This window comes from Saccopteryx bilineata, chromosome 10 (assembly GCF_036850765.1).
Source record: "Saccopteryx bilineata isolate mSacBil1 chromosome 10, mSacBil1_pri_phased_curated, whole genome shotgun sequence".
NCBI lineage: Eukaryota > Metazoa > Chordata > Mammalia > Chiroptera > Emballonuridae > Saccopteryx > Saccopteryx bilineata.
This window is the reverse complement of record NC_089499.1, coordinates 68,064,963-68,079,538: the sequence shown is the minus strand read 5'-3', so window position 1 is coordinate 68,079,538 and position 14,576 is coordinate 68,064,963. Positions and strand designations below refer to the sequence as shown.

Genomic DNA, 14,576 nt, shown 5'->3' with positions numbered 1-14,576 from the left:
CCACCTGAGTTTGAGAACTCCAGGATGAGCTCAGACTAAGTGCCAACAGCAGCAAGAACTGCAACAGTTTCTGGAAAAAGAGGCTAACTGTTTTTCAGAGCTTCAGTTTGAAATGCAGGCTGAACACCAATGGCACCTGGAATTGGAGTAGTTGCTTGAGAAGGAATTGCAGTTTCAGGAGCTCCAGTTTTCCCTAGAAGCAGAACGTTGGCAGAGTCAGATGTTAAAGAAACAACAGCAGGTTCAAGAGCTCAAGTTCTAGCTTTAGGCCAAGAGCCGGCAGCCTTCGGCAGGTGCTGAAGACAGAGCTGCATTTGTGCTAGTGGAGTGGCTCTGAGTCAGTGGTTTTAGTTGTTTCCGACTCTTCTGAGGAGGAGGAGCTTCAGGGTGAAACTGCCATCAGCAGACTCAAGAGCTCTGCTGATGGTCACTCAGAAAGTAAAAACCCAGCAGCCAAGAGTGTCTCAGGGCTGGCACAACTCCCTCTGCAGGTAGTGGAGCTCTCTGTGGTCCAGCTAAACAACCAGACTGAGCTGATGGAGTTAGGGGCAAAATTCAGGCAGAAACCCACCAAGGTCCTGGCAGCCTGGTGGCTGTGGTTGTGGTACATCAGAATGGATGGCATCATGCTCTCCGAACAGAGATGGAGAAACTGGCCACCATTACCACACACTCCTGCCTAAGACAGAAACTTCAGAACTGCCATGACAATACAAGAAACCATACCCCATTACAGCGGTCAGCAAACTCATTGTCAGAGCCAAATATCAACGGTACAATGATTGAAATTTCTTTTGAGAGCCAAATTTTTTAAACTTAAACTATATAGGTAGGTACATTCCTTATCGAGGTAGCGCCTGCACGTGGTATTTTGTGGAAGAGCCACACTCAAGGGGGCAAAGAGCTGCATGTGGCTCACGAGCTGCAGTTTGCCGACCAGGGCCCTATTAGAATGGGTGATGGCTGCCATTAGTATGGTTGGCAGAATGCTGGAGACTTGCCAGGGGTACTGAATCAGTGGCAGTTGTATACAGACCTGCAGCAGGTCCTCCGGGAACTAGGTATGAGGAATGTTGCTTTCTATCTGAGGTCCCATGGGCCAGATGAAGAGGTATTTACAGTAGGGATGAGGGGCCTTATTCTTTGTAGTCCCCACCAGCCCTTTTTGGGCCACTATTGGCTATCTTGAGCCCCTATGTGGGGCAGCCCATCAACACAGTTACATAGATGGTGGCAGACTTGGGGGAGCTGGAGGAAGCATGGGACTGTAAAGCTGTGTGGGCTACAGCCTGCAATGCCTCAACTAACAAGACACATGGGCTGATAAAGGTTATCTAAACATAGGTGTGGGTCGATCTGATTGTGGCTGGGCCAGATAGAAAATGGATGGCACATCTAACTAAATCCTGTTAGAGCTTTGGTGGCAACTTACGCCAAAACAGAAGTTCCAGTCACTGAAAAAGCAGGGAAAGCCAGCGGCCCCGGCACTGCCAAGAAAATGACTGGTATTCCGGTTGCATGGTTGTAGGATTATATGATGGAGACAGCTGGGGGAGAGGAAGATCCTTAAGACCCATTGTCCCAGTTTGAACAGGGGGAAGGCTGAGGGACCCACCTAACAGAGATGGGCGGGGTCAGTGCTGGAGGCCCCTTATGAAATTGGAAATCCACTGGTCCCCTTCTAATGTGTAGCAGATGTTGTCAATAGAAGATAAAGAGTGCTTTTTTTGTAGCAGCGGCAGTAAGAGAAATGTCAACGCGGCACAGGCCTTGAATGTGTTTGACCCTGCCAGGCCCTGTGAGCTCTTGAGGGGTTTGGATGGGGCTTGTGGCAATGGACAGAGCACTTACGGCAAGGTCCTGAGGTGCGGCTAGTTATCTGTAATGGACTTCTACTTTGGGTGATTTGCACAGACAGCTGGGCTGACTATCATGGACTCATAACTGAGTGGTGTCATGGATTCTTAGACTGTGACCAGAAAGAGGCACTGGCTCCCTTGCTGGATAGACATGCCACTTGTATTACAAGAGACCCTGATGGGGAGAGGCGCCACCTGTGGAGGCCCTCCTGCACCAGGAAGCTGCTCTCACCCAGTTGCAGAGATGCACCACGGACACTTTCCTCAATGGACATGGCCCTGGGCTATACAGGCCCTCCCACCTACCATGGGGTAGAGGGCTGGAGATGGGCCTCCAGTTAACTCCCTGGGCAGAGTGCTCAGGGAGACACTGTGAAGGGCACCTTTGTAATTATTGTCATTTTTGGTGTAGCTTGTGCCTTTGTAATTCAGTTGCTGTAGTCTGTACTGTTTCAGTTTCTGTAATGTACCTCATTCTTCACACAGGGACCATCATGGAAGATACCTGCCGTGTAGATTGTGAGGTGATCAACCCTGAAGGGGTGGACTGTGGGAAAACAGCTGTGTTAGGCTTGCTTGCTTGCACTTTGCATGATCAGTGCGTGAGCATGTGGCAGAGCCATGTGTGTGTGTGTGTTGTGTGTGTGTGTATGTGTCTGTGTGTGTGTGTGTATATATATATATATTATATATATATATATATATATATATATATATAGTCTTTGTAAGTCTCCAGGTGCGTGCCCTCAGGGCAGATGGTGGATTGTGGATTGCTTGCCCACCACTATGAGGGGCCATTTTTTGCTGTTTGTTTGCTGCTATGAGAAGAGGTTTTCCCTGCTGGTTTGCTTGTCTACTGTTGTGAGAATCTAATAAACAGGAATGGCCCCATGCTTTCTGGCTCTGCAGTTCCTCTATCTGCTCGAATCCAGTGTGGACCTGCGTGGCCTTGGCCACCAGCATTACACTCCCTTACAAGTCAAACAATATAATAAATGAGAGCAGAGGTTCTGAAGTCAGAATGACTGGGGATTAAAATTAAGGCTACATTCCTTGCTAATTTCATTAAGCCTCCATATTCCTCACCTGTTAAATGGGAATAATAACAATAAATGGACATCACAGAATTTGTAAGGAAAAAATATTAAAACTGAAAATTTACTAAAAGTGAAATCTGGCACATTCTCAGTGTTCAATAAATAATATAGTGGTTAACATTTTTTCCTAACCTGCACTAATAATAAGAGCTAACATTTATGGAGTATTTCACACAGAACAGGCATCTGTCCTTTTATCCTCACAATAACCCAATAAGGTAGGAGGCACACAAAAAAAGGTGAAGCCACTTGCTCTAAGACACACATTTATTAAGTGATGCCACTAGACTGGCAAACTGGCCATCAGGAATTTCATCCTCTAGTTACGGTAAGAACTTCTTTATTTTTTTAATGCTTTAAAAACATTTAAGTATAACATACATAAAAAGGTGAATAAAACGTAGATACAACTCCATAATCATTTGCAAGGGAAAAAGCATGTACCCATCAATCTGTTGCCCCAAAGGCAACTAATACTTCCCTTCCCTCCTCTTCAAATGTAACCACTGTTCCAGCTTTCTCAATCTCTGCACTATATACATTTTGGGCTGGGTAATTCTTTGCTATGGGGCCATCCTGTGCATTGCAGGTTGCTGACCGGAATCTCTGGTCTCTGTCCACTAGTTGCCAGCAGTACCCTCCCATGACCACTTCTCTGGACAGTCACAGGTGTCTCCTAGGGGCAGCATCACCCTGGTTGAGAAACACTGCACCATGTTTTTTGGTAATCCCTTCCTTGCATTCCTTTATAGGTTTACTACATTAGCATACATCCCTTAAACACTATCATTTAATCTTGCCTGCTAAAAGGAGTTTTTTATAATTTAACCTAGTATAAAGAACCCTAATCAAGGCCCCTAAAACAGCCTATATAGGTGAGGTGGCCACATAGTTTATTATCCAAACGAGGCACAGACATGGACCAGAATTGACCCGGATAAGCCAGAATGGTTACACACCTGTAGGGCACTTCTGCTGTGAGTATCATCCCCACAGTTGCACACAGTTAGGGTCCCCTCTCCCACTTGGTAACTGTATATGGATGACAGGGAACAATCGAAAGCAGCACAACTGCAAAGTCAAAGTAGTAGAGACCTAAATAAATATCTCAGGCTGAGGACTAGCAGAGCAGAGCACTCACTGGCCTATAGCTTTAAGGAGGTACGTTCTTCAAATAATGTACTCCGCAACACCCTTAACTATGTTCATCATGTTAGCACAGCAAATTGATTAAAATAAATGCTTTCCAAGATCTGCACATAAAGGGCACATAATCTGCCCTTTAAGAGGTTGGATCTTTAGAGGACTTCAATCAATATATCTGGACTTTCCCCCTTACTATCACTGAGAAGTACAGCAACCACTATCAATGTGGTCTGCTCTGCATTTTGATTTCCTAAACCCTGACATTGACCGTGTGAAAAGTGACAGCTAAGGCTTTCCTTACCAACGTGAAGAGTCAGCTTGTTCACCCACTGGCCTCAGTATAATTCTGTTCACCCTCCATTGTTTGGGGCATCAAAGAGAACACAAATCAGACTACACCGAGTTAGGCACTTGTACACAGCAGTGAACATTCATTCGATCCTGCAGTGAACATTCATTCGAACACCCACTCCTCCCTTTTCCAGCAATGTATCCACTGGAAGTCCAGTCATCTGGTGTCCACAGAACACATGGTCTAGATGGGACTCCAGCCCTGGGACTAAGGGTTTTCTTCCCCCCAAGCCAATTGGGCCAATCAAAATGGATTTTGAGACTTTTTGTTCAAGAACTGGGGAAGCAGAGTTTTTTTCTCTCCTGTTGGACTTGAATCTGGAATTGTGTAAAGCAGCAACCACTATAGTCATCTGGCCCCCCAACAAGGAACAAGGAACCCAACACGCAGAAGATGAAAGAGGAAGGCGGAGCTGAAGACAGATGAAAGAGATCAGATCCTGCAGTCCTTGTTCAGCCCTGAGCAAGATGCTGACGGGGCCACGTTCTCCTGTGTACCTTTAGTGACCTGTATATATGAAAAATATCTTAATTCCATTTAATTAGGTGTTCATAATCTATTCCAAAATAGACCATGTGACAGTAGCTTTGAAACTTTTTTGACATCACCTCACAGTAAAAATTACATTTTGACTGCAACTCAGATATATAACTGACTCAGGTTTCATGAAACTACAGAATCCTACTAACATAGTAATGCTGATATTTTCTCTCGTTATACTTTTTTTTAAGTGCTTTTAAATAAAAGTGGTTGCAGTCCACAAAATTGATTTCATAACCTTCATTTTGGAAAACACTGCTTTATAGGATTAGGTTGAAAATTTATTTCACCAGGAAGAGTAAGATAAGAATGACAAAAAAAAAAAAAAAAAAAGAAAGAAAAAAAGGAAATGACATCATAATTTTAGTCAATCAGGTTATTGAGGAAAATAGAAGGTTTGGTCTTTAAATCAAGTATCCAGCAAAAGAATATTGCTATCTTTCTTTTTCTCTCTGCCCACGTCACATGTTTACCAGAAGAGGAGAAAAACATCTTAATGACCAAGAAATAAATAATTAAAAAAAAGATAAGTGCCTTCTGAAACAAAATAAGAACCATGTCTAAAAAGAGAGAGATGAGAAATACAGTATAAGTAAGGAAAGAGGCACCTAAGTCTTGCTGGTGAGTTGAGTTACACGATTTATTCACCTATGGGCTAAAGAGAGTAATTTCAGTGAATCTCAGCACAGTTGAGTATGTACAAATAGATAAGATCAGACCGCTTCATGATAAGATCAGACCGCTGGGGCAGACCTAGAGAGAAAGGGAGGGCAGAGAGAGAGGGAGATCACTTGCAGTATAAGCCTCAAGCCTGCCCTATGTATGTAATGTAAGATAACTACACAGAGTTCCTGAAATGCTAGACAATTACTGCAGACTGGATAAGATAGGGTATTTTTAACTGTTTCCTCTGGATCTTATTTGTATTGTCAGTTAGCCAAAACTCCCTTTTTTATTTGCTCAGAAACATTGCAGAGTCTTGATTAAATCTGTGAATCAAATAGTGAACGAGGGTTCTCAGGCTTATTGGAAAAAGAGGCCAGGGAGAGTAAACAATACTGAGAAAACTTTGGCTGCTTTTATACTCCAGAGAGGCTGTGAAGTTAACTCCTCCCATCCTTTTCTAGATTGTGAAATTCAATGGAAGTTGTCTGCCTCTTTGAGAGCCTCATAAACTTGTCTGCCACTAAGATGGAAATTTATTAATTTCAAAACAGAGTGAACTTTGGGACAATGAGTTGCACACTCAGGAGAAGTGACTTCTGTGAACTTCCCAAGTGATCATGAAAATCAAACCTCACTATAATAGTATTTTAGGTATATTTCTTTATTCCCATCATCATAGTGTTCAAATATATTCCACCTGCATTAATTAAATTTAAGCAAACAAAGGTATTTGATTAATACTTGCCAATGTCATAAAGAAGTGATAAACTCTCCTGTTCCAGAAGTCCTGGGAATTGCCTAAATTTTTTAGCTCTTTTAAGAAATGGAAACTCTGTTCCACAGCAGGGACTGCACCTCCACTGGGGAGGGGGGGAGTGTGTGTGTGAGAGAGAGAGTGCATGTGCATTCATTTGTGTATGCATGCACTGCTTTTTATTACAGAAGTTTCAGACATACAAAAAGGAAGAGAGAATCACAGAAACATCAAAATATCTATCACTCAGTTTGTGACCTTAAATTTAGAGATCAAAATATATGCTGAGTGCTTACCTCAGGGTAGTCACTCTTTTAAACATCATCGCATTTACTATCATGAAAAACATATGAGGTGGTTTTGTTCTTGTCATTACTGTAATTATCATTTCCTTCCTCCAGGTTAATGTCACATCAGCACACATCTTTTCGAGGCACTGCTATAGTTAAGATTCTGGCATCTGGAATAAGACCTCATGCAAACTCCAGATTGCCAGTATGACCTACAAGTGTGGCTCCAGGGCTCAGTTTACCACTCCATGGTAAACTCCTAGGTAGCCCCCGGGATGCCTCCTGGGGTGCCACACACACAGTGAACATCTACCATTCTCTAGTCTGTGTGAGGGATAGAAGTGTAGCCTGATGGGGTTAAGTCAGGCAAAGCTCCGTTTCTTCCCCTTCAGACGTTTGAGTTGGACGTCTGACAGGTCCATTCTCTTTGGGACAGGAAACAAACATGTCAGTGATTGCGCTAAAATCGTGTACACATCCTCCGAGTCGGTGGTAAACTTCTGAGGCAAACACCAGTTAACCCCGAAGGATCACCCAGCTTTCCGGAAAGACCACTGCTGTCAACTCTTGAATCTTCCGTCCCAAAGGGGCCACCTTCCAGACGCAGCCGTCTGCTCCTAGCAAACAGACCAAGTCGGTTCTCAAAGTTCAGAGAAGCTGGTTTCGGTATGTTTACAAGCCCTAGCAGATTGCAGGAATGTTCAGGATAATGATTACCCCACCCAGGAGCGCCCGGTCCAACCCTCTCACAGCTGGGGAAAAGCGGCTACACAAAGGAGAGCAAGCGAGACTTTCTCCCGCGGTGCTTTCTCGGCCCCGGGAGGGGTTAATACAAGCTCTCACCAGACCCCTTTGGGGAGCATGACCGGGCACTGCTCCCTAGTATCGTTCAGACCACAGGACATTCAATGCAAAGGAAGAATTTATAATCTAGTCCAAATCGAACGGCATTTCTCAAAATACCACCTTTGTTTTGCCCTCCCCAGACGAAACTGAAAAGTGAAATATTCAAGAAAAAAGAGAGTGTATTCACACGCACGCACGCAGCCTGCCTATCGTAGGAGCGGCTAGGATCAGACACACCCATACAAAAAGGCAGCCGAATCAAACCCCGTGTCTTCTGCTAGCGCACGGGATTTCCCTCCACTCTGTTCTCTGCGTTTTGAAAGTATCTCTGAGCAACCAGATCTGGGACTCATCAGCATTTCTCCCCACCTCCCACGAACGCGCGGCCACCAAAGCACATGGTCCCTGGTGGCGCGTTTGCAAACCATCAGCGCCAACGCCTGGAAACCCCCAAACTTCCTGTCTCCACACCACCAAAGGGCCCAAACCGCCGCGCCAGCGCTCGGGGGACCCCAGTGGACGCGCACACAGCCCCCCAGTCGCGGGGCGGGGTTTTATGCTCGCCGCAGCTGGGACCGCACCTCCACTGGGGGTCTCGAAACCTGCGCACTGCTCCGGGAGCGCACCGGGAGCGCGGGCTGTAGCTGGTCTCACTGTCGCGCCCCGCAGCGCAGCCCCGGTACCGGGGCAGTCGCCCACCTACCTGCTCGCTGCCTCCTGCCTCCGGCGCGCGGGGGCGGTCCACCGCTACTTTATTGTCTGGGCTCCCCGCGCCTGACCGGGACTCGGCTTTGCGCCAGCTCTGCGTCCTTCCCCGGAGGCTGCCGCCCTCCTCCTCTCCGCTTGGGCTCCTGCTCGGCACGCGAGCCGCGCAGCCCCACTCCCCGGCTGGCTGGGCAGCCGGCGCCCGCCGCATCCCCCAGCCCGGGAGGCTTGTCGCCCCCGCCGCCGCTGGCCGCACGTCCTCGCTGTGATCCACACTAAACAGCTGTGCCCCGGGCCGCCCTCCTCACGTCCTTCCGTCCTTCCGTCCTGCCCGCCTCCTCTCTCCGGCAGCCCCGGCTGTGTGCTCCTCTCTCCCCAGCTGCCCCCGCCCGCCGCCTCTCCGCTGATGCGCTGTTCCGGTCCAGTCATTGTATAGGGAGGGGAGGAGTGGGGGGAGCGGGAGGGAGGGAGGGGCGCCCTCAGCCCCCACGGTGCGGCTGCGGGCTGCGTGCGCTTTCCCGACAGAGAAAAGGCGCTGGTGCCAGGGGGCGCGGAGAGGCTGGCGCTGCCGGGGGAAGAGGGAGGGGACGGAGCCAAGCCCGTGCCTCTGTTCTCCTTCACTCGGAAAAGCGCAGGGTGGGACTTGATTCGCCTCTCAGGCTTCAAGCATCCCAGGACCCGACTGCTCATACAAAGAGAGAAGGAGGCACCTAGACAGGATGGGTGGGAGTGGGTTCCTGCAGACCTGGTGCCTCTGCACCAGAAAGAAAGAAAGAAATGGAGGGAAAGAAGAAGGGAGGGTGATAAGAGAGAAGAAAAGAAAAGAGTAAGGGAGAGACGGAAAGTGGCAAAGAGAAGAAAGAGAAGAAGAGAAAGGAAAGAGCCAACCCCATGCCAGGCACTTATCCTCCAGAACAGTTCTGTGATTCAGAAGTGTTTTCTTGTGCTTTGTTTACATGTAGGAACTGGGGTGACATTAGGTTAACCCCAAATAGCTAGTAAGTGACAAGAGAGGGATTCCAACTTATTTATTTACTTATTTATTCAATTACAGTTGTCATTCAGTATTATTATGCATTAGTTTTAGATGTACAACATAGTGGTTAGAAAATCATGTACTTTATTGTGGTCCTCCCCCAAGCTTTCTATTGTAGTACCCACCTGGCCCCATTCATAGTTATCACAATATTATTGACTGTATTCCCTATGTTGTAACCTCCATCTCTGACTATTTTGTAACTACCAATTTGTACTGCTTAATCGCTTCACCTTTTTCAGCCAGCCTCCCAATCTCCCTCTCTGACAACTGTCAGTCTGTTCTCTATGAGTCTGTTTCTACTTTGTTTATTTTGTTCTTTAGATTCCACATATAAGTTAAATTAGATGGTATTTACCCTTCTTTGTCTGACTTATTTCAGTTTGTTCCGTCCATGCTGTCGCAAAGGTAAGATTTCCTTCTTTTTTATAGCCAAGTAGTATTCCATTGTGTGTGTATCACACTTTTTTGTCCACATGTACCAGTGGGCACTTGGATTGCTTCCATATCATAGCTTTAGTGAGTATCATCTCATTTGCTTCTCCTGGGAGAAAGGGGATGGACTGGAAGCCAATAAGGCCAAGTCTCTGTCTTGTTCATCTCCTGCCATGTAGCAATGGCTCACTCAATGTCAGCTGAATTCATTGATACCTGTTTTGCAAGGAGGAATGTGAGGCCCAGAGAGGTAAATTGATGCTCCCAAAATATGAAACTAAAGAGTGGTCATGCCTATCTTTAAACTCAGGGCTGACAATTCCCTGATCACTGCACAATACTGTCTATTCAACATGAAGAGCAGCATAAGGACCCCAGGCAAGAGTTAAGTGCAAAGTGGAATGGCTGGCTCAGCCCTCAGAAGTGCCCGTAATTTCTTTGGAAAGAAAGTCAGTGCCTGTGGCGTGGTCACTAGAAAGCAATGCAGGGAGTGTAGGGCAAAGCCAAGCAATGCACTGGGAATAAGTAGCACAAGCTGGACGTCTAAGGAGTGATCAGCATATGTTTTTTTTGAGGGGGAATCTAGACTTGGCTATATGTGACAATGCAATGTAAGATTGATATACCTCAGCATAGTTCAGAAGACTTTTCCAGAAGATGTGGAATGTTTACTGGATTATCTTGGAGCAAAAGAGCTCTGGTTTGACAATGGTAGCCCCAGGGCTGTTCTATAGGTTTAAAGCCCAGCTTTTAAATTATTCAACATTAAATAGAGACAATAATGTCAACTTTAAAGGGTAAGAACTGAAATAGTTATTACATAGCATTTGGACTAGTGCCTGACCCATGGTAAATACTTAATAAACATCAGCTATTATTGTTAAGGGGGGGGGGCTTTTTCCCCCAGCTTCAGTCTTCTGATAAATAAATATTTATAAAATACCAAAAACAACTAAGTAAAAACACAACACAATAGAATAAAGGCAACAGTTTTCTTAATTCTTACCCTAGTACAGAATCATCAACGCTGACTGCATATTAGAGGGGAGGGTTTTGTTTTTGTTTTTAATACTGGAAACAATTCCTACTAGCAGATGAAATGTCTGCTAACAGCTCCACAGGTGAAATTAATATACAGACAGGCCCGATACATTGGTGTACACAGGAATGACTTGCAGAGCTGGAAAAAGCCACAGATCCTGGACCTCAGCTCTACCACGCGCTCAGACCACAAATCTGTGTTGTCAATAAGCTAAACTTGAGGAACACTGCTTTGCCCTTCCCTCTACCCTCCTTGTTGCCTACCTACCTCCCACACTGACCCAGGGATTATTTTTCACCCTAAATTGCTAAACTCTTGTGATGAATGCAGTACTGTGAGTGTGTTCCTATTTCATTTCATGCACATTTACTAATCACCAGTTTTATACAGATCACAACTATTGGGGTCTAAAGATGAATAATACATTTCATGCTAGCAGGGAGTTTACAATATGGAAGAAAAGATTAGAACATGAATAGCTATAATAATAAGGTTAAGATGTTTTGAGCTCTTACAAATGTACAAGGCCTTAGTACTTTACTTGTAGACAAGGTGGAAAGTGATTAACAAGAGAGGTTCAAAAATCACATCCAGAGGAGAGAAACCAGAAATGGCTTCAGGAAGGAGGCAGTATTTCCAAGCTGCTTTTATGAAAGAACTCACTCCAGTTTCTGGAGAGCATGGTCAGGATTCAGGACAGAATAGGCACACTACAGGGAAGCCCTGAGACTGTAAGTCTGAGAACTCAACTAGAGAACTTCCCAGAAATGGTTAAGTAACACAATGAGTGAACTAAACAGCAATGAGCCAATGGAGAGTGGTGGGGACTGTGACAAATTGGAGAATAGATTATCCTCTTTGTCAGAAGGCATCCACTGTCATTCCTAGCACACTGTTGGCTTGTGGAAATGTTGGTCTAATTGACCAGATGTTTTGATTTTTCAAAAGATTTTGGAAATCTGGGTTTTGGTATAAAAATCTCCCAAAGGTTAAAAAAGCTCGGTAACCAACTAAAATTTTAAAAAATATTCTGTACACAAAATGAAACATGCCTGCAGGCCAAACCAAGCGGTGGATTGCCCATTTACAATCTGTGTTACAGGTTTGTATAGAAACACCACATCCAGAGAAAAACAACTAGCAATTCCTGCCATTGTTGGATGACTGGTAAGTACTTAGTGCTGGGCTGGGCACTCTGCAAAAATACTGCAATGAACAAAATAAAAGAAAGGGGCCTTGCCTTTCATAATGTCATAATGAAATGAGACAGATAAAATGTAAACAAAATCACAGCAACAAGCAGAAGAGGAAACTATTCTACCCTGACATGTAGAATTTCTGGGTGAGAAATGAGGGCCACATCAACTTCTCTGTCTGGAATAGAATGTTGGAGACTGAGTCTTTGGGTGCAAAATTGTGCAAGAAACACCCTGGACTCCCACATTCAAGCCCTTTGTCTCAGTTCTGTGCAGAACGAAGGAGTGTGTTTTGATGTGTTTCTCTTGAGATTCAGTATCTCAATAAGAACACGCTTTATACATATATTATTTCCAAATTAAAACAGATTTATTTATGTCTGTACTTATTTGTTTGTACTAAAGGTAGATATATGCTTATTGGACAAGTTTTTGACAATATAAAAATATATAAATAGAAATTGAAATTACCTACAAGTCCACCACCCTCAGTGAACACTTTTAACCTGTATACTCTGAGACTTTAAAAAATGTACACTGATCCCATCCAACTCTCTATTATTCACCCCCAACCCAATGTAGTTCTTTCCTTGGGGAAATGCCACTAAGAAAAGTACGTTTCCCTGACTCCTTTGCAACTGAGTGTGGCAGAACCAACTTTGGCCTGTAATACCCTGGCATTCTTTTGGAAGTGTTCTGTCTTAATAGACACACGCTCCTGTCTATTAAGCACTTGATATGTAGAGTCTCATTTAATTTGTAACCTTATGAAGTACACAATGTTGTTCTCTGCGTTTTACACATGAGAAAACTGAGGCCCAGAGGGTGAAATGACTTTCTTAGGTTACACAGTAGTCATTTAGGAGCTGATCAGAGGGTTCTGCTGTCCCTGTCTTCCTGATTGCTTCGACCCCTCTTCTCAGTCTACTTACTTACGACACAGACATGGGACTGGAGCAGCCATACTGTGACCATGGAATCACCACATAAGTGAGAGCCAAACAGGGACAACTGAGTGGCAGAGCAGACACACAGGGCCCTGGATTTTGATAATATGGAGTTGCAGTGCTAGCTGGGAATGCATTTTTCTGGACTTCTTTTTAAACGAGTGCATGCTTGGTGACTGGTTTCTGTTACATGCAACCGAACACAATTCTTAAGCACTTCACCAATTACTGCCAAAAAAAAATGTACAAACACACAAATTATCTTGTATACTGATGTAGCATAATTTACACAATTGTTTGTTGATACATTAGTGTACAATTGGACTTCTTTGATTATTTTTGTACAGTTGTAAAACCAAAGTTAAAAGGAGGTCACACTGGCCCTGGCCGGGTGGCTCAGCGGTGGAGCGTCGGCCTGGCGTGCGGGGGACCTGGGTTCGATTCCCGGCCAGGGCACATAGGAGAAGCGCCCATTTGCTTCTCCACCCTCACCTCCTTCCTCTCTGTCTCTCTCTTCCCCTCCCGCAGCCAGGGCTCCATTGGAGCAAAGATGGCCCAGGCGCTGGGGATGGCTCCTTGGCCTCTGCCCCAGGTGCTGGAGTGGCTCTGGTCGCGGCAGAGCGACGCCCCGGAGGGGCAGAGCATCGCCCCCTGGTGGGCAGAGCGGCGCCCCTGGTGGGTGTGCCGGGTGGATCCCGGTCGGACGCATGCGGGAGTCTGTCTGACTGTCTCTCCCCGTTTCCAGCTTCAGAAAAATACAAAAGGAGGTCACACTGTCCTTGCAGCACTCTGGGGCTTGTAGCTTCAGAGTATTTTTGCTTTCCAAAGATATCCTGCTGAAAACCCAGATTTGGAATAAGAACGTATGTACTATTTGCACATTTTGTAGCTAAAGGCTTGTGAGTGGGCAAATGTCCATTATTTTGTATTGAGAACACACGCTCCTGTCTATTAAGCACTTGATATGTAGAGTCTCATTTAATTTATAACCTTATGAAGTACACAATGTTGTTCTCTGCGTTTTACATATGAGAAAACTGAGGCCCAGAGGGTGAAATGACTTTCTTAGGTTACACAGTAGTCATTTAGGAGCTGATCGGAGGGTTCTAACCCTGGAACTGGAGGTCTTGCCCACAACACCAGGAGACCCAGCCTCTCTTGATACTTTTGTTGTTGATGTCATGGCTTAGGTAGATCATATTGCTCTCTGGGTTCTGGAATTAACACTCAAATCACAATAATATTAGGCAAATCAAAAACCACTTTGTAGCTACTCTTACTCTAGGTCAATCATACTTCCTTCTATAGTACTCATTACATGCCCTCACTCTCCATGGAACCCCAGAGCCTTTCACCTACATTGAGGTGAAATTAAAGTCCTCCTCTCACTAACACAACCAAGGCTGTTGTGCTTTTACCAGCAAATGTAGGACAACAGTGTCAAATCATTATCTGCAATCCTTGAGTATGTCACATTATATAAATAAACATGCATAAGTGCTTTGTTATAAGTATGCTAATTATCATACTCCAAAATTAAAATATAGGAAAGCAAATAATAAATACATTTAAACAAAGGCTGATATTAGCTTAAATCACAGGAAACTGCCTTTTGTGTTTAAAAGTCAAATGTCGGCAGTTTCATAGGGGTCAACACCATAGGAA

The 14,576-nt window shown here is 45.0% G+C and overlaps 1 protein-coding gene across 1 annotated transcript in view; it reads right to left on the bottom strand.

Moving 5' to 3' along the window:
* FRMD4B (FERM domain containing 4B) overlaps positions 1-8,576 on the bottom strand; it is a 351,637-nt gene extending 343,061 nt beyond the window's left edge. The window contains exon 1 of the mRNA XM_066244557.1: positions 8,254-8,576. The gene's annotated coding sequence lies outside the window, so the exon portion shown is untranslated. The remainder of the gene's footprint in view (positions 1-8,253) is intronic.
* Positions 8,577-14,576: the final 6,000 nt, after the last annotated feature.